At 41.8% G+C, this 27,609-nt stretch overlaps 1 protein-coding gene across 15 annotated transcripts in view; it reads left to right on the top strand.

Moving 5' to 3' along the window:
• The window catches only part of LOC137370059 (lethal(3)malignant brain tumor-like protein 4), a 456,447-nt gene that overhangs the window by 24,407 nt on the left and 404,431 nt on the right, over window positions 1-27,609 (top strand). The gene's annotated exons all lie outside the window — the stretch shown is intronic.

Below are 27,609 nucleotides of genomic sequence, written 5' to 3'. Positions count from 1 at the left end.
GAGGTGAGCTGGCAAGATGGATCCAGAACTGGCTCGGTCACAGAAGACAGAGGGTATCAGTGGATGGATGCTTTTCTGAATGGAGGGATGTGACTAGTGGTGTTCCGCAGGGATCAGTGCTGGGACCTTTGCTGTTTGTAGTATATAAAAATGATTTGGAGGAAAATGTAGCTGATCTGATTAGTAAGTTTGCAGACGACACAAAGGTTGGTGGAGTTGCGGATAATGATGAGGATTGTCAGAGGATACAGCAGGATATAGATCGGTTGGAGACTTGGGCGGAGAAATGGCAGATGGAGTTTAATCCGGACAAATGTGAGGTAATGCATTTTGGAAGGTCTAATGCAGGTGGGAGGTATACAGTAAATGGCAGAACCCTCAGGAGTATTGACAGGCAGAGAGATCTGGGCGTACAGGTCCACAGGTCACTGAAAGTGGCAACGCAGGTGGATAAGGTAGTCAAGAAGGCATACGGCATGCTTGCCTTCATCGGTCGGGGCATAGAGTATAAAAATTTGCAAGTCATGTTGCAGCTGTACAGAACCTTAGTTAGGCCACACTTAGAATATTGCGTGCAATTCTGGTCGCCACACTACCAGAAGGATGTGGAGGCTTTGGAGAGGGTACAGAGGAGGTTTACCAGGATGTTGCCTGGTCTGGAGGGCATTAGCTATGAGGAGAGGTTGGAAAAACTCGGATTGTTTTCACTGGAACGACGGAGGTGGAGGGGCGACATGATAGAGGTTTACAAAGTTATGAGTGGATAGTCAGAAGCTTTTTCCCAGGGCGGAAGAGTCAGTTACTAGGGGACATAGGTTTAAGGTGCGAGGGGCAAAGTTTAGAGGGGATGTGCGAGGCAAGTTTTTTACACAGAGGGTGGTGAGTGCCTGGAACTTGCTGCCAGGGGATGTGGTGGAAGCAGATACGATAGCGACGTTTAAGAGACATCTTGACAAATATATGAATAGGAAGGGAATAGAGGGATATGGGCCCCGGAAGTGCAGAAGATGTTAGTTTAGGCAGGCATCAAGATCGGCGCAGGCTTGGAGGGCTGAATGTCCTGTTCCTGTGCTGTACTGTTCTTTGTTCTAAGTTGAAGAAATTTTACAGTTTAGGGCAAGAACAGAAAACTTCATTGATACAGTCATCAATGTACCTCAACTACACTTCCTCACCCCCCTGCTTCCATTACGGACTTCATTCCATTTGCCCAGGTTCTCAGCCTTTGTCGCATCTGTTCTGATGATGCAATCTTTTACACCAGCTGTTCTGATCTGTCACTTGGACAAATGTGGATTAATTAAGGTAAGCTTGCACAGATTTGTTAAAGGCAAATCCTGTTTAACTAAATTGTTGTATCCTTGGCCCCTCCTATTTCTCATCTACATTCTGCTCCTTGGCGACATCACCGAAAGCACACTGTTTGTTGTCAGCAGAGATGTGAAAACTCTCAACTCTTCTTAACAACCACTTCTCTCGACTCCTCCAATGTTGGTAAATTATTGGACTGCTTATCCATCATTCAGTACTGGATGAGCAGAAATTTCCTCCAATTAAGTACTGGGAAGACTGAAGCCATTGTTTTTGGTCCCTGCTCCAAATTCTATTCCCTAGCTACCAACTCCAACCCCTCTCTCTGGCAACCGTCTGGGATTAGGCAGTCTCTTCGCAACTTGGTGTCACATTTAACCCTGAGATGAACTTCCGAACTCACGTTCGTGCCATCACTAAGACAACCTATTTCCTCCTCCGTAACTTCACCCACCTTTGCTTGTCTCAGCTCATCTGGTGCTGAAACCCTCATATTTGCCTTTGTTACCTCTGGACTTAACTATTCCAATGCACTGCTGGCTGGTTTCCCACATTCTACTCTCCATAAACTGGAGGTCATCCAAAACTCTGCTGCCCATGTCTTAGTCATAGAGTTATACAGGCCCTTCGGCCATCGTGTCCATGCTGGCCATCAAACACCTATCGTCATCCCATTTTCCAGCACTTGGCCCATAGCCTTGTATGCTGTGGCGTTTCAAGTGCTCATACAAATACTTGTTAAATGTTGTGAGGTTCCTGGCTTTACCACCCCTTCAGGCAGCGTGCTCCAGATTCCAACCATTCTCTGGGTGAAACATTTTTTCCTCAAATCCCCTCTAAACCTCCTGGCCCTTCGCTTAAATCTATGCCCCCTGGTTATTGACACCTCCGCTAAGGGAAAAAGTTTCTTCCTATCTATGCCCCTCATAATTTTGTACAGCTCCCTTCCGCCTTCTCTGCTCCAAGGAAAACAACCCTAGCCTATCCAGTCTCTCTTCATAGCTGAAATGCTGCAGCCCAGGCTTCATCCTGGTGAATTCTCTCTGCACCCTCTTCAGTGCATCCTTCCTATAGTGTGGCCACTAGAACTGTACACAGTACTCCAGCCGTGGCCTAACTAGCGTTTTATACAGCTCCATCATAACCTCCCTGCTCATATTCTATGCCTCGGCTAATAAAGGCAAATATCCCATATGCCTTCCTAACCACCTTATCTATCTGTACTACTGCCTTCAGTCCATGTGGGACCTTATCAAAAGCCTTACTGAAGTCCACGTAGACGACATCAACTGCTTTACCCTCATCTACACATCTCGTCACCACCTCGAAAAATTCAATCAAGTTTGTTAGACGTGATCTCCCCCTGACAAAGCCATGCTGATTATCCATGATTAATCCCTACGTCTCCAACTGGAGATTAATCCTGTCCTGCAGAATTTTTTTCTAATAGTTTCCCTATCACTGATGTTATACTTAGCATCCTGTAATGACCTGGTTTATCCCTGCTTCCCTTCTTGGTACCACATTCGCTGTCCTCCAGTTCTCTGGCACCTCTCCCGTGGCAAGAGAGGATTTGAAAATTTGTGTCAGAGCCCCTGCTATCTCCTCCCTTGCCTCACATAACAGCTGGGATATATCTCATCTGGGCCTGGGGATTTATCCACTTAGCCCGCCAATACCTCCTCCCTTTTAATGCTAATTTATCACAATTCCCCTCCCTGATCTCTGCAGCTACATTGTCTTTCTCCATGGTGAATACAGATGAAAAGTAATGATTTAAAACCTCACCTATGTCCTTGGGCTCCACACACAGATTGACACTTTGATCCCTACTTTTTCCTGGTTATCCTCTTGCCCTTAACATACTTAAAAAACACCTTGGGATTTTCCTTTATCTTGCCCACCAGTGTTTTTTCATGCCCCCGTTCGCTTTCCTAATTACTTATTTAAGTACCCCCCTACACGTTCTATACTCCTCTAGGGCATCTGTTGTTTTCAGTCCCCTGAATCTGCCATAAGCTTCCTTTTTTTTGTTTGCCTTATCCAATCCTCTATATCCCTTGACATCCAGGGTTCCCTGGACTTGTTGGTCCAACCCTTCACTTTTACGGGAACATGTTCGCTCTGAACTCTCACTATTTCCTCTTTGAATGACTCCCACTGGTCTGATGTAGACTTTCCTACAAGTCCCAGTCCACTTTGGCCAGATCCTGTTTCAGCATATTGAAATCAGCCTACCCCCAATTCAGTACCTTTATTTCCGCTCCATCTTTGTCCTTAAATCTTAAAGTTATGGTCACTATCCCCGAAATGCTCCCCGAGTGACGCTTCTACCACTTGTCCGGCTTCATTCCCTAGGATTAGGTCCAGTACTGCCCCTTCTCTTGCAGGACTTTCTATGTGTTGGCTCAAAAAGCTCTCTTGTATGCACTTGAAGAATTCTGCCCCCTTTAAGCCTTTTGCACCAAGACTATCCCAGTTAATATTGGGGAAGTTGAAATCCCCTACTATTATTACCCTATTATATATATACCTCTGAGATTTGCCTACATATCTGTTCCCTACATATATCTCCCTGACTATTTGGAGACCTGTCGTACAATCCCAGCCAAGTGATTGCCCCCGTTTTTGCTTTTAAGTTCTACCCATATGGCCTCATTTGAGGAACCTTCTAAGATATCATCCCTCCTTACTGGAGTAATTGACTCCTTGATCAATAGTGCAATGTCACCTCCTCTTTTACACCCCCCCCCCCCCCCCCCCCACCGTCACGCCTGAAGATTCTGAGCTGCCAGTCCTGCCCCTCCCTCAACCATGTCTCTCTAATAGCAATAATATCATATTCCCATGTGTTAATCAATGCCCTCAATTCATCTGTCTTACTTCGAAGACTCCTTGTGTTAAATAGATGCAATCTAGCCTTGCATTATTCACTTGTGCCTTAACAGGTCTATATTTGCTCTGCCAAGCAGCATCTTAGTAAATCTTTACTGCTCCTTTTTTCAATATCCTTTTTATAGTGTGGAGCCCAAAACTGTATACAGTATTCCAGCTGTGGTTTTACTCAGGTTTCATATATCATGACATCTTGATCTGAAATTGTCTTGAGCTGGTCTACTGGCATGAACTGGACACAGGGTTTGATCTCTGTGCTGGAACGAGTAGTCCCCAAGGTCCATCTGATGATGACCCTCTGGCCTCACTTATGTCAGACTGATGGGCAGCAAATGCTTCCGGGGGGGTTCCTAGACAACTGGCTGGTGAAGACTGTTTGAATTTCAGGCCACTGCCTGTGACACAGTTAGGCCTTGCTAGAGGGGAGCAACTGAGAGAGGGAAGTAATCAGGAGAGTGAGGAAGGGGGATGGGGTGGGGGAGTTTGGTGGCTGGTGACGAGAACAGGATTCGAGGTAGGCGGGGAGGGGGCGAGGGTTGAGGCACAAATTGGAGTGGTGGCTGGCACTGGCCCGTGGTTTCATTGTGGAGCCGGGTGGCGAGTTTGTGCATCTCCTCATTCCACATTTAGGTATATACTTTGATGGAAAACTTATATTTTTGGAGGCAGCCTTCAGTGGTCCCTTTTAAGGCCTGCAGGTTAGGCTGCATGTCGACCTGGTTGTCCTGAACAAAGTTAGCCTGCCATTGGCTGCGTTCAGGGCAAGCAGTTTAATGAGGGAGGCAGCAGGTAAGAATTAAATCCTTGATTTGGATATGCAAAGGACCTAAAGCCTGTTGAAGGCATGGTACTGGATACCTCCTTTGATCTCCATACCAATATGGCAGGTGGTGCACATCCAACACAGAATGCAAGCACCATATTGGGCACTTTGGCACCAGTTTTACACCTGTGTAAAAAAAAAAATGCACAGCATCATCAAATTTCTTGGCCCTTGACTTTTATGTTCCATACCATTTATCATAAAACCCAATATTCCTTTATTTGTCTTTAATGGCCTGAGCACTCAAGGTGCTGCTTTTAGTGTGAATCTAAATTCCCAAATCCTTCGCTCCTTCGTATCACCTAGCTTTTTCCTTTTCTAAGTATAATTATTGTGTAATTGTTTTTACCAAATGTACACCTCACACTTAATGACATTGAATTTCATTTGATTTAAAACATACTTTTTTTGTTTGCTGCTTCCATGCTCATTATGTTGTGCTTATGCATATTGAATTGCATCTGCCAACTCTGGCCCTGTTATCTAAACCCTTTCAAATATGGTTTGCCTGTTCTTCATTGGCATCATTTAAAAACTTAGAGATTTTTCTTACAAGCCAGCAATGTCCCCATCTTTGACCACTCTCTGATTTTATTAATTTTTTTCAATTTCCTCAGTACTCAGAACAGATAATTACTTAATTAGAAATGAACCACGGGAAAAGCCTTGTTTCGACTTTGAGGTATTGCATGATAAATTATTTGTTGAAATACTGCCATCAAATTGATTGAACCTTGTAAAGCATTCCGTACTGTAGATATTATTTTGTACAATCTCATAATGTTGTGATTGCACACAATACATAATTCATTTGGTTTATTGCAGGCTATTTCTGGATTTAGTAAGCTGCAGTCAGTAGTCATTTCCTGTTGTGCTAATTTGTTTGGCCTGCTTTTTTTAAAGTTGTAAAATGTTGCAAATGTGCTGCATGAAACATAACATGAAGCTAACATATTAAATGGTTACTGCATTTGCTAATTTAAGAATGGAATGCTATTGTTGTAAGAAAACTAGCAATTTGAATCGGTGAAAATACATAGATCAGCTTTCTCATTTCCAAAATGCGTTAACTCTCTGAGTACAATTCAAAACTTCGGGTTGTGATTGGTGGCTTGACTGTTCTCTGGATTGGCTTTAGAAGTTTTGTCAATAGAAATACAGTTAGCAACCACATTTTAAATTCTGCTTGAAATTTGTATATCCATTTTAAATGCACAACCATCTAGTAAACAGAAATAAAAACAAGAAATGCTGGAAATACTCAGCAGGTCTGGCAGCATCTGTGGAGAGAGAAGCAGAGTCATCGTTTCAGGTCAGTGACCCTTCTTCAGAACAGTTCTGAAGAGGGGTCACTGACCTGAAGCATTAACTCTGCTTCTCTCTCCACAGATGCTGCCAGATCTGCTGAGTATTTTCAGCATTTCTTGTTTTTATTTCAGATTTCCAGCATCCGCAGTATTTTGCTTTTATCTAGTAAACAGTCTCCTTCCTGAGAGAACCATTGTCTTGGTTTGCTACAAAGGGCATCAGCATGAAGCAGCAGGCGGTGCTTTCAACTGGAATAAGAAAGAATGAACAAACTTCCATCAGTACAGTATCTTTGTGTCCTTACTACATCAGAAAAAAGAAAATAAAGAAAAGAAACAAATTTGCCGCTGCAGGCTCTATTTTCATAAACAGAATACATTGAGAAGAAAGAACTTGTATTTATATAGCACCTTTCACGACCTCAGGAAGTCCTAAAGGGTTTTACAGCCAATTAAGTACATCTGAAGTGTTGGCATAATTATTAAAATAATGGTATAGGAAATGCAGCTGCGCACAGCAAGGTGCCACAAACAGCAGTAAGATAATGACCAGATAATCTGAGTTAGTGATGTTCTTTGAGGGATAAATATTGGCCAGGACACCAGGGAGAATGCTACTGTTCTTTTTTTAAGTAGTGCCAAGCATTTGAAACTGTACATCAGTGGCACCTTCAGCTGGGATTCTTGGACTACTAAGTATTCTTTTTTAAAAAAAATAGTTATGCAGCACCTGCACTGTGTGTGCAGATTTTGGTTGTCCTTCAGTTACATGGTTCAAATCTAATCACCATTACAGCGACATGGGCTGGAATTTTACATAGTGGCAGTGACCCCGTCCACCAGCTAAACAGTTGGGGACGAGCCCGCCTCCCCTGGGTCTGGAAGCCACGCAGCAATTTTACATGGCTGAGGCCCTTAATTGGCCTTGGTTCGGACTTTGCTCTTCTGAGGCTGGAAGTCCCGCCTCCAAGAGCTACCAGCAAATCAGAGGGCTGGCAGCTCTTCAGTCCCAGTAGCGCCACCAGCAATGGTGTGTGCTGCTGGGACTGTACTGAGCCAGGACCAGCGACAATGGAGAAAATGTTAAGTGGGGATCGGGCCTCACCGGGGATAATTGGCTGGGCCCTAGTAAGGCAGGGGGGTGGGGAAGGAGAGGTGTTTCAGCAGGGATGCTTGTGCTGCTCGGGGGCCCTCCATTGAGCAAAGGGTGCCCGATCAGGAGGGCACCCCAGCCCACCAGGAGGCTGCCAGGTATTACTGGGTGGCCTCCTTGGGTGCTTAATATACCAAAGGTGGCAGGAGGAGGCCCTTAAGTGCAATTAATTGGCCACTTGAGGGCCTCAATTGGCCTGGAGCAGGCAGGCTATTTGTCACCTCCTCTGCCACTGGTTAAACAGCAGCAAGGGCTGGTAGGCGATGGGAATGGCACACCTCGCCTCCCACTCAATTTTATGGCCCCACCCAACCCCACCTACCAGCCCACTTCCAGGGTGGTGGTGTGGGGGTGTAAAATTTCAGCCATTGTTACAAGGTGGCCAAGGTTGGGAAATAAATATACCAGTGTGTACAACATTTCGTAAAGACAGACAGAATGGAAAATGAGAAGCAGAAGGATGATATAAGGACAGTCATGAGAAAGTATCTTGGCTCAGAACATCAGGAAGTAGAATCAGGATGGGTGGAGATTAGGAATAGCAAGTGTCAGAAAATGCTAGTGTGTGTATTTTACAGGCCCCCGAACATTAGTTATACCATTGGACAGAGCATTAAGCAAGAAACAACTGAAGTTTGTACCAAAGGCAATGTAATAATTGAGGGGAACTTCAGTCTTCACATAATCTGGACCAATCGAATTGGCAAAGGTAGTCTGGAAGATGAGTTTTTAGAATGCTTTCATGACAGTGTCCTGGAACAATACATCATGGAACCACTTAGGAATAAAGCTGTCTTAGATGTAATATTGTGCAATGAGGCAGGGTTAATTAAGATCTGCTGGGAAAAAGTGATCGTAATACAATTGAATTTCACATTAAGTTTGAAAGCTTTGTGCTCCAGTCCCAAACACAAATCTTAAACTTAAAGCCAATTACATAGGTATGAAGGGAGAGCTGGCAATGGTTGATGGGGTAATTAGACTAAAAGATATAGTGGTAAAACAACAGTGGGAAACATTTACAGAACCAATTCAAAATGTTCAACAAAAGTACATTCCATTAAAAAAAAACACAAAAACTCAGCATGAAAGATCTATCCGTGGCTTACAAAGGAAGTTCAGGATTGTATTGGACGAAAAGAGGCTTAAAATGTCAAAGAATGGTAGTAAGTCTGAGGATTGGGAATGTTTTATAAACCAGCAAAGGGCCACCAAAAAGTTGATAAGAAGAGGAAGAAATCGAATCTGAGGGTAAACTAGCCAGGAATGTAAAAACAGATTCTAAGAGCTTTTACAAGTTTATAAAAAGGAGAGTAGCTAAAATAAACATTGGTCCCTTAGAGACAGAGACAGGCGAAATTATCATGGGAAATGAGGAAATGGCAGAGGCATTGAACAAATATTTTTGCGTCTTTTTTCACAGTATAAGATGCAAATTACAGACCAGAAATAGAGGGTAACCAAAGGGCTAATAAGAGTGATGAAATTAAGGTAATTGATAACAGTGGAGAAAAAGTACTGGAAAAACACAAGGGACCAAAATCTGACAATCCCAGGATCTGATGGCCTAAATCCCAGGGTTCTAAGAGGTAGCTGTAGAGCTAGTGGATGTGCTAGTTATAATTTTTCACAATTCTAGATACTAGTGGCTTGGAAGTTAGCAAATTTAGCACCACTATTTAAGAAAGGAGGGAGAGAGAAAACGGGGAACTACAGGCCTGTTAGCCTGACATCAGTCATCAGGAAAGTGCTGGAATCAGTTATTTATTATTTGGAATCTCTTAACGATGCACTTAGAAAATCCTAGTATGACCAGACAAAGTCAGCATGGTTTTATGAAAAGGAAATTGTGTTTGATAAATATATTACATTTTTGAAAGTGTAACGAGTAGGGTGCATAAAAGGGAACCAGTAGATGCAGTATACTTGGATTTCGAAAAGGCATTTAATAATGCCACAAAAAAGGTTAATACGTAAGATAAGGGCTCATGGAGGTGTGAGAGGGAATATATTAGCATGGATACAAGATTGATGGGCAAGAAGCAAAGAGTAGGGATAAACAGGGCATTTTCAAGTTGGCAGGCTGTAACGAGTGGAGTAGCTCAAGGATCGGTGCTGGGGCCTAAGCTATTTACAATCTATATTAATGACTTAGATAAAGAGACAGAGAGTAATCTATCCAAGTTTTCTTACAATACAAAGCTGGCTCTAAAGATATCTAGATAGGTTCAGTGAGTGGGCAATAAGGGGGCAGATGGAGTACATTGCGGGGAAGTGTGATGTTATTCACTTTGGTCAGAAGAATAGAAAAGCTGAATATATTTTAAATGACGTGAAACTTGTAAATGTTGCTGTTCAGAGGAATTCGGACAAGGAACACAAAGTCAGCACGCAGGTATCGCAAGCAATTAGGAAGGCAAATGACATGCGGATTGGAATACAAGAATAAAGAGGTCTTGCTACAATTGTACAGGGCTTTGGTGAGAACATACCTGGACTCTGGTGTGCAGTTTTGGTCTCCATATTTAATAAGGATATACTTGCATTGGAGGCAGTACAGCGAAGGCTCACTAGATAGGACAAGCCTCTTATTCCAGGGACCAGTGATGAGAGAGGCTGAGTAAATGGGTCTATGCTCTCTGGAGTTCAGAAGAACAAGATGTGATCTCATTGAAACATATAAGATTCTGAAGAAGCTTGACAGGAAAGACACTGGGACGTTATTTCCTTTGGGGAATCTAGAACACAGGGACACAGTCTCAGGATAAAGGGACGATCATTTAGGACTGAGATGAGGAAAAACTACTTCACTCAAACGGTTTTGAATCTTTGGAATTCTCTACCCCAGAGGGTTGTGGATGCTTCATTGCTTAATATATTGAAAGCTGAGATAGATTTTTGGTGTCTTGGAATCAAAGGATAAGGGGAGTGGGTGGGAAATTGTTGAAGCTGATGATCAGCCATGATTGTATTGAATGGCGGAAAAGGCTCGATGGGCCATATGGTCTACTCCTGTTCCTATTTCTTTATCTATGTTCTTACATAGTCCTGAGCAAAGACGGGATTTCTTTTTAAACCGTTTGGCCTGGAAATTTGGCCACTCTGCACCCCCAAAAATGATCATGCCTGAATTTCTAGGCCATTATGTTCTAACTTATTTTTCATCAAATAACAGGCTGAAGACTATAAAAAAAAAAAAATCCATTTTATCTTTGTATCTAAAACATAAGCTTGTATTAAATATAGTGTTTCAAGGTTATTGCAACATACAGAATCTTCATATTGTATTTGCTATTGTCATGCATGGAAGGTGCCGTGATAAAATAAGCATTGAAATGGAACAATGATGAATTTAAAAAGTTGACTGCTAAGCAAAATCATAAGAACATGGACACTGATAGACAGTCAAAATGGTTTTTTTAGGTTTAGGTTTAGAGATACAGCACTGAAACAGGCCCTTCGGCCCACCGAGTCTGTGCCGACCATTAACCACCCATTTATACTAATCCTACACTAATCCCATATTCCTACCAAACATCCCCACCTGTCCCTATATTTCCCTACCACCTACCTATACTAGTGGCAATTTATAATGGCCAATTTACCTATCAACCTGCAAGTCTTTTGGCATGTGGGAGGAAACCAGAGCACCCGGAGGAAACCCACGCAGACACAGGGAGAACTTGCAAACTCCACACAGGCAGTACCCCGAATTGAACCCGGGTCGCTGGAGCTGTGAGGCTGCAGTGCTAACCACTGCGCCACTGTGCCGCCCCAAATGGTGTAGTGGTGATGTGACTCCTCCTGTACTGGAAATCCACAAACTCATCTGCAAAGCTGAGGCACGTTAACCTTCTTTGAAATAGCTCTGGGGAGAACCCTTTTGAAATTGTAAGGAACTATTGTATATTGATGAGTCTAATCGATATGAATGAAGTAACAGAGGATGCTGGAGACAGTCTAACTCATAACCAAACCAAGATGAATAAGGTGTGAAGCAGCAACATCACAACAGAATGATTCTACTCAAACATCGAATGATGGCCATGGTTATTATCGTGGCCCATTGTGTGGTCACAACAGGGGGAGGGCCATGCGTGTCCCAACAGGAACTCCAATGTGATGAGTTTTGACTTTAAAAAGGTAGCTCTCACAAGAGAGAGGGGAGATCAAGCCAACATCATAGCCTGTGAGAAGGATCTAGCAGGTAAGAGAAGAACTCTGCTGACACAGAATGGCCACCACACCAGAGACATCACAAAGTCACTTTGAGACAAGCCATCTATGAAGCTAACAAACTACACACCACCTGTTATGGTTTCTATTAGAACCACTAGAGCTCAATAATACCTTCCTAAGTTGAAGACTGCAGATTATCAGGCCTGCAACTTTTGGGAAAAAAAAAGACTTTTCCTCTTGACAAGACTCAATAATCTTCTGTAAACCACAAACATTTATCTCACTTGGGACTTTAAACTACTTTTTTGGCTTTTCTCTCTATTTATTGTGTATGTATGTGTGTGTGAGGTTGCAATCATTTTGGGATGTGTTTAAAAATGAATAGTTCTTTTTACGTATGAGAAAACATGCCATTCGTCTGTTTATTTGACCTGAAAGACACTTGGACCAAAGCATAATTTTAACAAAACACGATTGTGGTCAGTTGGGAGGTGACTAGTGGAAACCACCCACAAACCTAACCACCTGTCGGTAACGCTAATAAAATGGAATGTACCAGGAGCTGTATAATTTGTGCAATTTTCTGGTTCCTATGTTAGATCATTTAACTTAGGAATTTTACAGGTGTATAGAAAAAAACTATGAAAACCATTTTTGATCATTTACATTGAAAGTTAACAATATCATTAATGCAAACTTAGAACAGTGCATTGTTACAACTGAGGTGGGAGGAGTGTACTGTTAATTCAGTCCCACTTCTCCACAGGTCACAACATATCAGTAAATTTTTCCACTTAGCAAAACAGTCAATTAGATACTCTATTTGTCCCCAGAATAATGCACACCAACCAGGTTTCTTTAATAAACAACTAAATTATCCATTTATTGTAAACCAATAAAGAAGTAAATATAGATGCAAATTGAAATATTAAAGCCTCTTATTTTTATCCTAGCCTTCTCACACACACTCACCTACACAACCGGTTAACCGGGAAAATAAAGGGATTTTTGTTTACAGCTGTTGCAAAGAAATAAAAGGAATAAAAAAAAAACTTAGATTGCAGAGAAGATATGGAAGGAAGTCCTTTGTTTTGGCGAGCTATCTCAAAGTCGAATAGGTAGCTGCCACTAGGAATCTTTCAAGGCGATGTTGATGAACAGGTTGTTTGGGTACACAGTCAAAGAAATTCAACTGCACGTGGCTTCACATAGATCATCCACCCAGATGTGCAGCAACATAGGTTTCAGTTCTCACATTTGATGCAAGGTTTTCTGCAAGTATGCGGTATTCCGTCAAAATACAGGAGGCAACAGTACAACTTGATACAGGCTTTTGCTTTTCAAGAGCAGGAATTCTTCAAAGAGAAGTAATAGTTGTCTGGATTTTCTTTTGATCTCTTGGCAGTTCCATAAACTAACTCCAGCTGCCTCTTTTAGTCCAAAAACCAGCTGGCTTTTAACAGATCAAAACAAAGCCAACTTTTTTCCAGGCATGTTCCATGACAATCTTAAATCCTGTTCTGTCACAACACAACCCCCTGCTATGTTTACTTGAAGCCATGTGCCTTCCAGAAAAAAACTTGTTTACTGGTCAACCTTTTGTTGACCTTCCTCTTAAAAAAAAAACCTCCCACAAAGTTCAACAATCTCCAGATGATTCAATGTCCATGAAATCCTTTCGACTTTTAAAAAATATATAGATTCTCTACTTTTAACAACAAATGAAAACCCACGTAACAGCATAGATAGACAATTGTCAAAAATCATTATTTCTACAGTAATGTTTTATAAGATCGATAATTTACTACAATATGAACAGCATTAGTAAATCTCTCAAAAGAAAACTAAATGCATTGTTGTAAATATACCTCTCTGTAATTTATATACCAAACCATTGCATTCTGTCTCCATTCCTCTTTATCTTTACTTTCTCAATCGCTTCAGTTATTTCCTCCTTTCTGCCACCCTGCCCATTTTTTCTTTTTCAGTTAAACAGTGTCACTTCCTTGCGTAATTTAGTTTCCAATTTGTCATAATTATGTCTCTGCTTCTAGCCCTTGACTATTTGTTTTTATCCTCTGACGCATGGCTCTTTATCTGCCACTTGCATTCCAACTTGTATAATGTGCAGAGCTGAATGTGGCATTTCCCTGTGTGATAGCATAAAGTGATCCTTTGTTATAGTAGTTCCTGTATTAGATTGAAGGAATCACGCAGAGAAGCTGCAGCCCGAGAGATGACAAAGCGACATTATTCATCTCATCACTTCAATAGTGGTTATATCTCTGCTATTGCGTTTGAATCAAGTACTGCACCTCAAAGGCCTGGCTTCAGCTTTGTACTTAAATAGTATAGCGATTAAACTGTTTTCAAGATATTATTAATGCCTAATTATTATCATGGATTATACAGCAGTTAAAGCTAAGTTATGGTTCTGGCATTAATGAAAGTATTCTGTGCAACTTGATAATTCTCTCGATGTATTAGACTCTGTCTATAACCTGCCTGAAATTCTTCATGTACTGAGAGTACATTATTTGGGGTGTTATACATCAGTGTCATTTAATGAATTGATTTTTTTTTTATCATTTCTGATGCTAATTATTTTTGTTGATTTCGATCTTGCTGCAAAATATTCTTATTTGTGTTTTCTACTTCCATTCAGAGTGGTTCAGCAAATGTAATTTATTTTCCCTTACCCATTTCTTACCCCTGATCTACTGGACATGTCGTGGTCTGGGGGTTGGGAACAGCAGCAACCTGTTACTGCCTATCACCATGGGGTGTCTGCGTTGTGGTTGCTATTTGACTGAAGTCTCCAGCTGGGCAGTGTGCGCACATGTAATTCTGTAAGTCTGAGCCATTGAGCGATGACTTTGTTCATTTCAAATAAAATATGACCGAGCTGGACCACATGGAATATGCAGGGATGTCACAAACAGGGACAAAACAGTTCAGAAAAAGTCTGAATCCTGAAGTGTGAACTCAAATTCCTTTTTTTTTTCTCCTGGCTTCCTCACAGCAGTTCAAGGGAGATTACTCTTCCATTCTGGGAGACGCGCTGACAGTCTGGGAGGGTTGGCAACTAAAGTTTGAGTATGCAGATGAGATCTTGGTTTAGCATCTTATCTGAAGGGCAGCACCTCTGAGAAGGCTCTTCTTACTGCACTGAGGAGTTGGCTTAGTTTATGTGCTTAAGGTATTTGGATCCACATTATGACATGGGTTTGTTTTCTTGGGTTAGGGAGATAGAATGAAGATTTTTCTGTTCAGACACGTGCAGAAAGCTCCAAGGATCAGAGTTTTTGGGTGGCAGCAGAGGTTAAGGACAGCTTGTATCTTTTATATAATACAAAATCGAGATTCATAAATTGAGGGAGCATGTTTGAAATATGTCTTTTAGCCCTGCTCATTTTGTTCTTTCCTTGAATTCTGAAGGTCTCTATCTGTCCCAAGAGCTTATGGACGAAAGTTGAAAATCTGATTTTAAACTAATTGATGAAAAATAGCATCACCACTGAGGTTTATACTGCTACAGTTGGTTCAAATGCTATATACTTAGTAACGTAAAACATTATGAAGCAAAATTTATTTGTTATACGTTTCATGTGTCATCAAAACTTGTTTGATTTTATATGAGGTTCTGTTTCATGTTACTGAAGCAGATATGATCAAATTTACAAAGTTGCAGAAATGCTTCTGTGTGAGCACGTGAGAACTGCATCTGTTTGCTGAGAAATAGATGCATGTATAGCACAAATTTATTATATATAGCATGTTTTATCTAGTTTGGATATGACTGCAGGTTTACTATTGAATCCAGGAGAGCAGCAATAGAGGACCTGCGAGGTACTTACCGGGGAGAGAATAAATGTAGACCCAGGCCTGGGGCCTTCCACTTCGCTGGAGGGAGTCTGGAGCAGTGATGAACCTGTGAGGAACTTACCTTTTACACGCTGGAATTTGAATAAACAAACCAACAGTGACTTCACAGGAAAGCAGTGAGTTGATTGGAAGGTGAGTATTTGCTGCTTAGGGACTGAGTGCAAACAGCTAGGAGTTTTAAAAACAAATAACATTGAGTATTTATCACAAGTAACAAGTGGGTTGCTGGTGAGTCTTATCTTTTACTTTTAAATAAGATTTATTGGTGAGGTTATTACTACTTTTAGAGTTTTAGTATTGTATGGTATATTTGTGGTAAGGTAGATTTAATATTGGTAAAGTTTAGTTTTAGCAATAGTAAGGTTGTTATTATTATTGATTGGGTATTCGTATTAGCAGCATTTATTTGTAGTACCAAAGTTTATTATCTAATGGAATGGCAGGGCTGCTCCAAGCTCTGGAGTGTACATGTGCCATGTGGGAACTCCAGGTTCTTCTCGGGTCCTGGATAACCATATGTACAGGAAGTGTCGTCAGTTGCAGCAGCTTGAGCTCCGGGTTTCGGAACTTGAGCAGCAGCTGGCGACAGCTGCGGTGCATCTGTGAGGATGAGAGCTTTGTGGATAGCACTTTCATCGATGTGGTCACCCCACAGCTTAAGAGTTTGCAGGCAGAGAGATCAAGGGTGACCGCCAGACAGTCAAAAAGAATCAGGCAGGTAGTGCAGGACACTCCTGACTGCATCTCTCTCCAACAGGTATTCAGCTCTGAACTGAGGAAAGTGATTGTTCAACTGGAGAGTGCAGCCAGCGCCAAGGCCATGGCACCAAAGGTGTCTCAGCTGCACAGGGGGGCACATGGCAGACTGGAAGAGAGATAGAGATAGAGGAATCGATAGTCAGGGAAATGGACGGGCATTTCTGTGGCCGCAGACATGAGTCCAGGATGCTATGTTGCCTCCTTGGTGCCAGGGTCAAGGATGTCACTGAATGCTGCAGAACACTCTAAGGGGGGTGGGTGAATAACCAGCAGTCGTGGTCCACATTGGTACGAATGACTCAGGTAGGCAGAGGGATGTGGTCATGCAGGAAGAGTTTAGTAAGCTAAGTAAGACATTAGCAAGCAGGACCTCAAAAGTAGTAATATCCGGATTACTCCCAGTACCACACGCCAGTGAGTATAGAAATAAGAGGATAAAGCAGATGAATGCGTAGCTGGAAAGATTTTGCAGGAGAGAGGGCTTTCGATTCCTGGGATACTGGGACCAGTTCCGGAGAAGGTGGAACCTGTACAGGCCTGACAGGATGCACCGGAACAGAGCTGAGGCCAATTTCCTTGCGGGTCGGTTGCTAGTGCTATTGGGAAGGGTTTAAACTAACTTGGCAGGGGTGTGCGAACCAGGAGCAAATATCAGAGAGGATTACAAAGTTGCTTAGAATGCTGGGAGAGATAGATAGCACTGGAGTAGAGAAGAGTAAGTGATTAGGTGGGGTCGGAGGAAGGGAGAAAGTAATCAACACTAAATCAGGGTTAATGTGCATGTGTGTGAATGCACGGAATGTTGTTAATAAGATTGATGAATTACAGGCACAGATTGACATGTGGAAATATGATGCTGTGGCTAAAGCAGAGACCTGGCTTAGAGAAGGGCAAGACTGGGTATTCAATATTCCTGGATACAAGATGTTCGGGAAAGATAGGAAAGGGAAAAAGGGGGAGGGGTGGCGGTATTGATGGAGAGCATTGTAGTGCTGGAGAAAAAGGATGTCCCAGAGATGTTGAGGACCGAATCAATTTGGCGAGAGCAAAGGAACAAAAAAAGTGCAGTTGCATTGCTCAGTGTTGTCTATATGCCACCAATTAGTGGGAAGCAAGTGGAGGAATAAATATGCAAGGAAATTACAGTGGGGTGCAATAATTATAGGGTTGTTATAATGAGGGACTTGTTAATTATCCATACGTAGACTGGAATAGTAATGTTGTAAAGGGCAGTGAGGGGCAAGAGTTCCTGGAGTGTGTTCAGGAAAATTTTCTACTGCAGTATGTTTCTAGTCCAATGGGAAAGGAGGTACTGCTAGACCTGGTTCTTGAGAATGAGGTGGGCCAAGTGGGTCAACTATCAGTCGGAGAGCATTTAGGGGATAGTGATCATTGTATCATCAGGTTTAGGCTGACAACGAAAAGTACAAAGAGCAATCCAGAGTAAGAATAATTAACTGGGGGAAAACCAACTTCAATGGGGTAAAAATGAAACTAGGGCGAAAAAATTGGAGTCAAAGGTTGGCAGGAAAAACAGTAGCTGAACAATGGGCTGCCTTCAAAGAAGAGATAGTTCGGACACAGTCAAGGTATATTCCCTCGAAGGGGACAAGTAGGGTAAACGAATCCAGAGCCTCCTGGATGTTGAAAGAGGTAGAGATTAAGATAAAGAAGAAAAAGTGTGCTTATGACAGGTGACAGGTAGAAAATACTATTGAGAACCAAGGTAAATATAGAAGGTCCAGAGAGGAAGTGAAAAAGCAAATAAGAGAAGCCAATTGAGAACATGAAAAGAGCACAGCAGCTAACGTTAAAGGGAATCCCAAAGTTTTCTATAGACATATAAATAGTACAAGAGTGGTAAAAGGAGGAGCTGGGCTGATTAGGACTATACAGGGGATTTAGACATTGAGACAGAGGGCATAGCTGAGTTATTAAATGAATACTTTGCATCTATCTTTACCAAGGAAGAAGATGCAACCCAGGCAATATTAAAGAGGAGGTAATTCAGACAGTAGCAGGGCTTAAAATTGATAAGGAGGACGTCTTAGATAATCTGTCTGTACTTAGTGGTTAAAGCACCAGGACCAGATGAGATGCATCCAAGGATATTGAGGGAAGTGAGGGTGGAAATCACAGAGGCACTGGCCATCATTTTTCAGCCGCCTTTAGTCTCAGGGGTGGTGCCAGAGGACTGGAGAATTGCCAACGTTAGACCCTTGTTCAGAAAAGGGTGTAAAGATAAGCCCAGTAACTAGAGACCATCAGTTTAACGTCATTGGTGGGGAAAGTTCTAGAAAGAATAATTCGGGACAAAATTAACCATTAAATGAACAAATGCAGGTTAATTAAAGAAAGCCGGCATGGATTTCTTAAGGGAAAATCATGTTTAATTAACTTGCTGGAGTTTTTTGAGGAAGTAACAGAGAGGGTTGATGAGGGCAATGCAGTTGATGTGGTGTCCATGGACTTTCAAAAGGCGTTTGATACAGTGCCACATAACAGACTTGTGAGCAAAGTTATAGCTCATGGAATAAAAGGGATGGTAGCAACCTTGCTATGAAATTGGCTGAGTGACAGGAAACCAAGTAGTGGTTAATGGATGTTTTTTCAGGCTGGAGGAAGGTTTGTGGTGGAGGTCCCCAGGGGTCAGTGTTGGGACCATTTCTTTTCCTGATGTATATTAATGACCTAGACCTTGGTGTACAGGGCACAATTTCAAAGTTTGTGAATGACAGTTCACAATGCTTCCTAGTTTCCTATGAGGAGGATACTATAGAACTGCAAAAGGACATAGACAAGTTGGTGGAATGGACGGATTGGTGGCAGATGAAGTTCAATGCAGAGAAATGTGAAGTGATTCATTTTGGTAGGAAGAACATGGAGCGACAATATAAAATAAAGGGTACAATTCTAAAGGGGGTTCAGGAGCAGAGGGACCCGGGTGTATATGTTGTTAGGTCTGAGGCGGGAGGAGTGCACGGTCTTTCTCTAATTCCATCTCTGAAAGTTAATCACATATATTTAAATGTTTACCCAGTTGCCGGTATGGTCAGTCATATACTCTTTATCCCAGAATAAAATGCACCAACCAGGTTTCTTTTAAATAACAAAATTATCAGTTTATTATAAACCAATGCTTATCCAGAAAAGATACAAAGCATTAGGGCGGCGCAGTGGCTAGCACCGCAGCCTCACAGCTCCAGCAACCTGGGTTCGATTCTGGGTACTGCCTGTGTGGAGTTTGCAAGTTCTCCCTGTGACTACGTGGGTTTCCGCCGGGTGTTCCGGTTTCCTCCCACAGCCAAAGACTCGCAGGTTGATAGGTAAATTGGCCATTATAAATTGCCCCTAGTATAGGTAGGTGGTAGGAGAATTGTGGGGTTGCGGTAGGGAATATGGGACTAATGTAGGATTAGTATAAATGGGTGGTTGATGGTCGGCATAGACTCGATGGGCCGAAGGGCCTGTTTCCGTGTTGTATCTCTAAATAAATAAATAAAATAACACGCAGTTTGAAATATGAATGTAAATAGATATTCCCTTCTAGATACCCAACACACACACTGGTTAGATAAAAAATTATCAAGTTTTCTTCACAGAGATTCACTTCACAAGAAGACAAAAAATTTTTTTTAGCCAAATACTTGTCAATTCTTGAAAGAAAAGAAGATATAGAAGGTTATCATTTGTCCTTCAGTCTAGTTGGAGACAGGTCACTGATATTTTCAGAAGCAGTTTATTCTGGAGATGTTGAGAATTAGTCTGGTAGATTTTTCAGGAGAAATGCAGCATCAGGGGTTTCAGGTATCACACTGGATCTGCAGGGCTTTTCAGAGACCGGAGGACAGAGGCAAGCTGGGTGCTTCTCTCTTGGCAGGCAGACCTCCAGCTCCCTTCAAAACAGTCCACACCTGGCTTCTCTGTCAACATTTCCAATAGCCAGCAAGGCTTCTGATGTTTATTTAGCACTCTTTGACTCTTCCAGTAATCTTTGTAAAAATAAAAAATCCAAAGTGTCCTTTCAGTGATGCTTGTTTTAAAAAAAACACATCTATGGAATCCCTTCAGTCTCAAATGAAGCCATCTCTACAATCTCCAACCATGAGTCCTCAAGTAATATTACATAATAGAAGCACTTTCATAACAATGTGCATAAGTCATTGAAGGTGGCAGGACAGGTTGAGAGAGCAGTTAATCAAGCATACTGTATACTGAGCTTTATCAATTGGGGTATAGAGTACAAGAGCAAGCAAGTTATGTTAAACTTAAATACGACACTTGTCCAGCCTTAGCTGGAGCTTTGCGTCAAGTTCTCGGCAGCACACTTTAGTTATGAAGTGAAGGCATTGGAGAGAGTACAGAAAAGATTCACAAGGCTGGTTCCAGGAATGAGAAACTTCAGTTATTAAGATAGATTCGAGAAGTTAGGACTGTTTTCCTTGGAGAAGAGAAGGCTAAGAGGTGATTTGGTATAAGTCAAAATCATGAGGGTTCCGGACAGAGTAGTTTGGGAGAAACTGTTCCCACTCGTGAGAGGATCGAGAACGAGAGGGCACAGATTTAAAGTAAGGAGTAAGAGAAGCAGAAGCAACATGAAGAAAAACTTTTTCACACAGCAATGTGGTTAAGGTCTGGAATGCGCTGCCTGAGGAAGTGTTGGAGGCAGGTTCAATTGAAGCATTCAAAAGGGAATTGGACTGTTAGATGAAAAGGAAGAATATGCAGAGTTACAGGGAGAAGGCAGGGGAATTGGGGGCGCTAAGCGAGTTGGTCTTTTGTAGAGCCTGTGCAGACACATTGGGCTGAATGGCGGCCTTCTGCGCTGTAAAAGTTCTGTGAATTATAATAATATTAAGGTCTTTGAGAATTGACTGTTAGTCATTTGTAGGTGCATGTTTGGTTGTATATCCTTTCACGTTGTCTTACCTTTGTAATCAACTTATTTCATACTTTTTATCCTTGCCGTCGTGGAGTTGGAAAAACTTTTACCTTACCTCTATGTGCTCATTCACTGTTTCAAGTGCCGCTTTCATGTTTTCAAGTGGTTTGATGTCAACTTGTGTCTTATACTGAATGCTTTCACATGCTGTTAGGACTAACTCATTTTGAGTACTCATTGGCATGCAAATGAAGTATTGTTTTCTTGAAACAGGCCAGATTTCTATTTTGAAACAAAATTTTATAATTTCGATATGTTGGAATCGATTTTCAAAATTAAGCAATCAGGCATATTACTGTCTAATATTAATGGCTTTATTGCCCACTTGGGAACCTTGCAATTGACAGTCAAAATTTGCGGAGTCAGAAGGGAGACCCTTGATTTTAAATATCTTAGACTTGTCCCTGCACCTCTAGGAGTACATCTTGGGTATATGCTTGCCCCGAGTGAAACTATGTGGGGAGAAGGGAATATTGGCATTGGCTTCCCCTAACTGGAAAAATCAGCTTGCTGTCTACAGTAAGCACGTTAAAAGATGTACTGCATTATCTTTGGGGGGCCAGGCCATGAGTGGGCTCCCAGGTGGGACCCATTACTACCATTTAGCAGGCATATCTCACTGATCCTATGTAGGGAGCCTCTGAGAACCTGGGACATGGGACCGCCCATTGTGGAGGTCACTGCCTCCGCTATCCATTTTTGTGTAATGGTGATTTTGTTTGTGATGGGGAGAGGCTCTTTCCCAAACAATATTTCCATGAACTTGGATATTGGGTCAGGACCCAGCACATGTGGATCTCAGCCTAATTTGCAGGCCAACCCATGTGCTGCCACCATAGTATAGTGAGAGTGTACACAAAATCTGATTTTTAAAAAATCTCCAATAATTGAGAAGAACCTTTTGCAATGATGAAAACTTGTAGTGACACAGACTGATTTCTCATTTGCCACTAGTTACAGGGATTTCAAATGTTAGTCTTTGAAATTCCAGTAATTCTGAGAGAGTCATGACGTTGCAGGCGTTAATGAGCTCACTAACATTTTCCATGTTACTGGTGAACATTGAAATTCATCTTTTCAAAGCACTGAAGACGTTAGTGGTGTTCTATCCAATGTGTTTGAAGCCTGTTTGATACCACACAGCTTACCAATCTGTTTAAGATCAACAAACTCTGAAGTGTAAAGACTTCAAAAATAAATATTCAATTCTATTTACATCTACATGACACCACATTCCTAAATAAATCTATATTCGATCATTTGACTTCAAATATTTTGTTACCTGCTTGGTGCCAAGAGTTTAGAAACCACTTGTCACTAACAACAGAAAAACGTATTTTCTAAATATTGTACCAACATGAGCACATTTTTTCATAACAGAACAAGACATATGAGAGGTAACATGAAGTAGCTTGCATTGTTACTGGAAAATAAGTAAGAGCTGGCACAGGAGATAACGCAGTTTCATTTATGTCATATAATGTTGGCTGACAACAGAAAATATAAACTGACTATAATTCTGCATGTCAAAACAAGAAGATACTAAGCTAAACAAATATGATCAGGAAAACTCTCCTTTCCAGCAAAGTAGGAGGAATGGAGACCTGTCATGAAGGTGCTTCCATTATTAATATTTTTGTGGATTTGTGTTTATAAGACTCTGGAAAATACCTGAGGAGATGCTGGACTTTTTTTTTATATAAAGAGTCACTGGATGGACACTTGGGACTTCATTTAAAAACAAACACGGGAAGTCACAATTCTTAAGCTACTTAAACAGCTGGAGTCGAATGGACTATGGAATTGCTTGGACTTACAGAAGTCACAAGTCTGTGTTTGTGGCTCAGGAGTTTTGGTTTTGTTTGATATTGTTTGGTGTTCAGTTGGTGTATATCCTGCTAAGAGAGAAGCCACCCAACTCATCCTTGGTCACCTGTGTTGAAAAATCTTTTGAGAACCCAGTGTGAGAGCTGAACCCACTGATGCAGTAATTCTCCTGAAAAGCCTGCAAGACAGCCTCTCGGCATCTCATGAATCAGCTGCTTCTGAAAAGATTTCAGTGCCAACCGCATGTGTCTAGTGACACCTGTTTACGTGTGCCAGGATGCCAGACCAAAAATCATCTGGAACATTTCATATCTTTTTTTGTTCTTAACGAGTTAACAATTATTTGGCCAAAGTATTTTTGTTTTTGTCAAGTTGATCTCTCCAGAGAAAGCTTCTTTATTTTTTCTTCAACCTTTGTGTGTTTGTTTGTGTGTGTGGTTACTTAGAAGGGAATATATTTATACTTTCATATTTCAAACTCTATGTTAATAAGCTTTGCATCTTCTAATGACCAGGTGAGAAAGGTGTCTAGGGGCCCCTCTCAGCTTTCAGCTGGTCTTAGTGTAACAGGGTTTTATTTTTAAACACAGTGTTTTTAACTCCCCCTTGGTGAATCCTTGTTCACCTCTTTCCAATTATAAGGCAAAGAAACCAGCACAAACCGGCTTTCTTAGGTTTAAAGAAGGGAAGTTGAAATTTATTCAACTTAAACCTAAACTCCAATTCGGTTAATGCTTACGGATACATGGCATGCCCCACGTTAGCCTGCATATGCGATACACATGCAAATATAGACAGAAAAGAGCAGAAGAAAAATCAAGTGGAAAAGTTTGAGGTAATATCTGAAGTTAATGTTGTGGTTCTTGGAGCTCGCTGTAGAGTCCTTGATTGTAAGTAAATCTTGCTTTTAGTTGGGGCCTAGTATTTTTCTTAAACCTTGTTCGCTGTACGAGACTTTTCTCGCTTGGGGTTTGTGTGTCTTCAGTGGATTCAGAGGCTTGTGAAAAAGAGATGGGAGCCAACAGGAGAGATCTTCGCGGTCCAGGAGCAGTCTGCTTTTCCCCCCAAACTATTTGTACAAATTCAAAAAACTCAGTTTGCCCAGCAGGTTAGTCATGTGACTAGCTGGTTTGACAAAGTACATTTGTGTATTCGGCCATCTTAGCAGTCAACCTGGAATGCGAGCTCCCCTACCTTCAATGTCTGGTGATCAAAAGTCCATTGTGGGTTGAATGTGTCCGGGCATGACTGCTTTGTCCTTCCAAACACTGTCTGTTAATATGCAAATGTCTTTCCAGCCACGGCTGATTTGTTTAACAAGTCCTTTCTTCACTCCAGTAACAGTTTAAAATCAGTGTTCATGACCAGATTCATGTGCCTCATTCTTGGCAGGCGGGGGCTAGCTTGACAATCTTTATTGACGAAGTCTTCTTCTATAATAAATGAATAATTTTGTTCAAGAAACCTGGTTGGTGGATTTGTGTTCTGAAACTGATAGATAAAAGTACATAATTGGCCATAACGGGTTAAAATATTTTTAAATATATGTTGTGACCAGTGGAGTAGTGGGACTAGAGGAAGACAGTGCACTCTTCAAACCTCAGTCATAACGTATAATTGGGGGCTCTTAAGGGATTCAAAATCCACAGATCAATATGAGTGCTGGGACTTGCTGAGGTTATGGCTGATTAAGATTTTTACGGTGAATTTTGCTGCACAAATTGAAACCAAAATGGCTTTGTCAGTTTTTTTGACCTTTTTGGAGAGGGAAGATTTATCCCTGAGTGGTTTGTAAAACATAACCAAGGCTAGTCTAAAAAGCATTGGCAGAAAATTTGGAGTTAGAATTAAAAGCAGGGGCTAAGAAAGCAGACATAATTGAGGTAAAAGCACAGCATGTGAAAGTGGAAGAAGGAAAAGACAATCCAGATGGTAATTAAGTTGAATTTGCTAGAATTCAGTTGCAGATGAAGTAGCTTGAACAGGAAAAAGACATTAGAAAATTTGAACTTGAAAGAAAAGCGCTTCAGAGAGAGGAAAAGGAAAAAGAAAGAGCATTTTAGAAGCTGGAACTAGAATAGCAAAGAGAAAGAGAAAAGGAAAAAGAAGAGAGGCAGGAGAGAGAAAGAAGAAAAGGAGTGAGAAAAGTTATTCCAATTAAAAAGGGTGGCCTTGACTCCAGGGCAAGTTCTGATGAGGAAGACTTGGATTCCAACCCAGGACCCAGTAGGGAGCTGTTTAAATAAAAGCAAAATACTGTGGATGCTGGAAATATGAAATAAAAACAAGAAATGCTGGAACCACTCAGCAGGTCTGGCAGCATCTGTGGAAAGAGAAGCAGAGTTAACGTTTCGGGTCAGTGACCCTTCTTCGGAACTGACAAATATTCGAAAAGTCAAATGTTATAAGCAAGTGAGGTGGGGGTGGGGCAAGAGATAACAAAGGAGAAGGTGTAGATTGGACAAGGTCACAGAATAGCTGACCAGAAGGTCATGGAGCAAAGGCAAACAATATGTTAATGGTGTGTTGAAAGACAAAGCATTAGTACAGATTAGGTGTTAACGGACTGAATATTGAACAGCAGCAAGTGCAAACCTGAAAAAAAAAGTGGGTAAGCAAACTGAACAAACTAAGATGAAATGAAATAAATGCAAAAAAAAGATGGTAAAAGATGTAAAAAATAAAAAATAACTTAAAATGGGGGGCTGTCATGCTCTGAAATGATTGAACTCAATGTTCAGTCCGGCAGGCTGTAGTGTGCCTAATTGGTAGATGAGATGCTGTTCCTCGAGCTTGCGTTGATGTTCACTGGAATACTGCAGCAATCCCAGGACAGAGATGTGAGCATGAGAGCAAGGGGGAGTGTTGAAATGGCAAGCAACCATCCGGTTTGACCTTTTGGTCAGCTATATGGCCTTGTCCAATCTACACCTTCTCCTTTGTTATCTCTTGCCCCACCCCCACTTCACTTGCTTATAACCTGTAACTTTTCTAATATTTGTCAGTTCCGAAGAAGGGTCACTGACCCGAAACGTTAACTCTGCTTCTCATTCCACAGCGGCGCAGTGGTTAGCACCGCAGCCTCACAGCTCCAGCGACCTGGGTTCAATTCTGGGTACTGCCTGTGTAGAGTTTACAAATTCTCCCTGTGTCTGCACAGGTTTTCTCCAGGTGCTCCGGTTTCCTTCCCCAGCCAAAAGACTTGCAGGTTGATAGGTAAATTAGCCATTATAAATTGCCCCTAGTATCGGTATTTGGTAGGGAAATATAGGAACAGGTGGTGATGTGGTAGGAATATGGGATTAGTGTAGGATTAGTATAAATGGGTGGTTGTTGGTCGGCACAGACTCGGTGGGCCGAAGGGCCTGTTTCAGTGCTGTATCTCAAAATAAATAAATAGATGCTGCCAGACCTGCTGAGTGGTTCCAGTATTTCTTGTTTTTATTAGGGAGCTGTTTAAATTTGTGCAAGCCCTCCCAAAGTTTGAGGAAAGGGATGTAGAGGCATTTTTCATTACTTTGGAAAAACGAGCTGAACAGATGAGGTGGCTGAAAGAAAACTGGGCACTGCTCTTGCAAAGCAGGTTGATAAGCAGAGCGCATGAGGTTTATGCTGTGTTTTCTGAGAAGGCTTCTGCAGATTGAGATGGCAGAAAAGGCTATTCTAGCTGCTTAAGCATTGATCCCTGCAGCTTACAGGCAGACATTTTGGAAGCTCTGGAAACAGCCTGGCCAGACTTAGGTAGAATTTGAGAGCGTAAAACAAATTAACTTCAATCGTTGGATGTGGACACCAAAGGTAGAGGCCACGTAGGAGACCCTTAGAGAAGTAATTCTTCTCGAAGAATTTGAAACTTCAGTCCCTCCAGTAGTGAGAACTCATGCAGAGAACCAAAATGTTTCAAGAGGCAGACAAGCAGCGAAAATTGCTGATGATTTTGAGCTTGTGAATAAGTCCAAACCCTTTGTCCGTCATCCCCACAAACCTTAGAAGGATAGAAAGTGGGAGAGTGAAAGGAAGACAAGAAGGGACAGCTGGGAATGCCCCAGAATCCCCTGCTCAGGCCGGAAACGAAGGTGCTGAGGGTGGATGTGAAGTCTGCAAGCCGAAGTGTTATCATTGTCACAAGGTGGGACATCTTCGTTCAGAATGTTGGAAATTGCAAGGTAAACCCATGGGACTTGTTGGGGTGCCCAAAGCTAATGCAGAGAAAAGGGCTCTGATGGAAATCAGGCTGTAGCTTTGACGGCAGCTGCAAAGCCAGATACAAAAAACAATTTGGGTATAGAGGTTGAGAATAAGATCGCTGAAAGCTTTTGGGAATTCTTGTCAAAAGGAAAAGTAACTTCCTACCCCTCAAGTGAGGCAGGTAAACTTATAGTTATGCTTAGGGATACAGGAGCCACCCAAAGTCTTGTGCTGGGGAAAGGCATAACTTTTCCACCAGAGAATGTATTGAATGATAAGGTTTTTGTGAACGGTTGCAATGGGAGAAAATACCCATAGCTTTTTATTGAGTGCACCTGGA

Source organism: Heterodontus francisci, chromosome 5, assembly GCF_036365525.1.
Source record: "Heterodontus francisci isolate sHetFra1 chromosome 5, sHetFra1.hap1, whole genome shotgun sequence".
In the NCBI taxonomy this organism is placed as follows: Eukaryota; Metazoa; Chordata; class Chondrichthyes; order Heterodontiformes; family Heterodontidae; genus Heterodontus; species Heterodontus francisci.
This window is presented reverse-complemented; position numbering and strand designations above follow the sequence as displayed.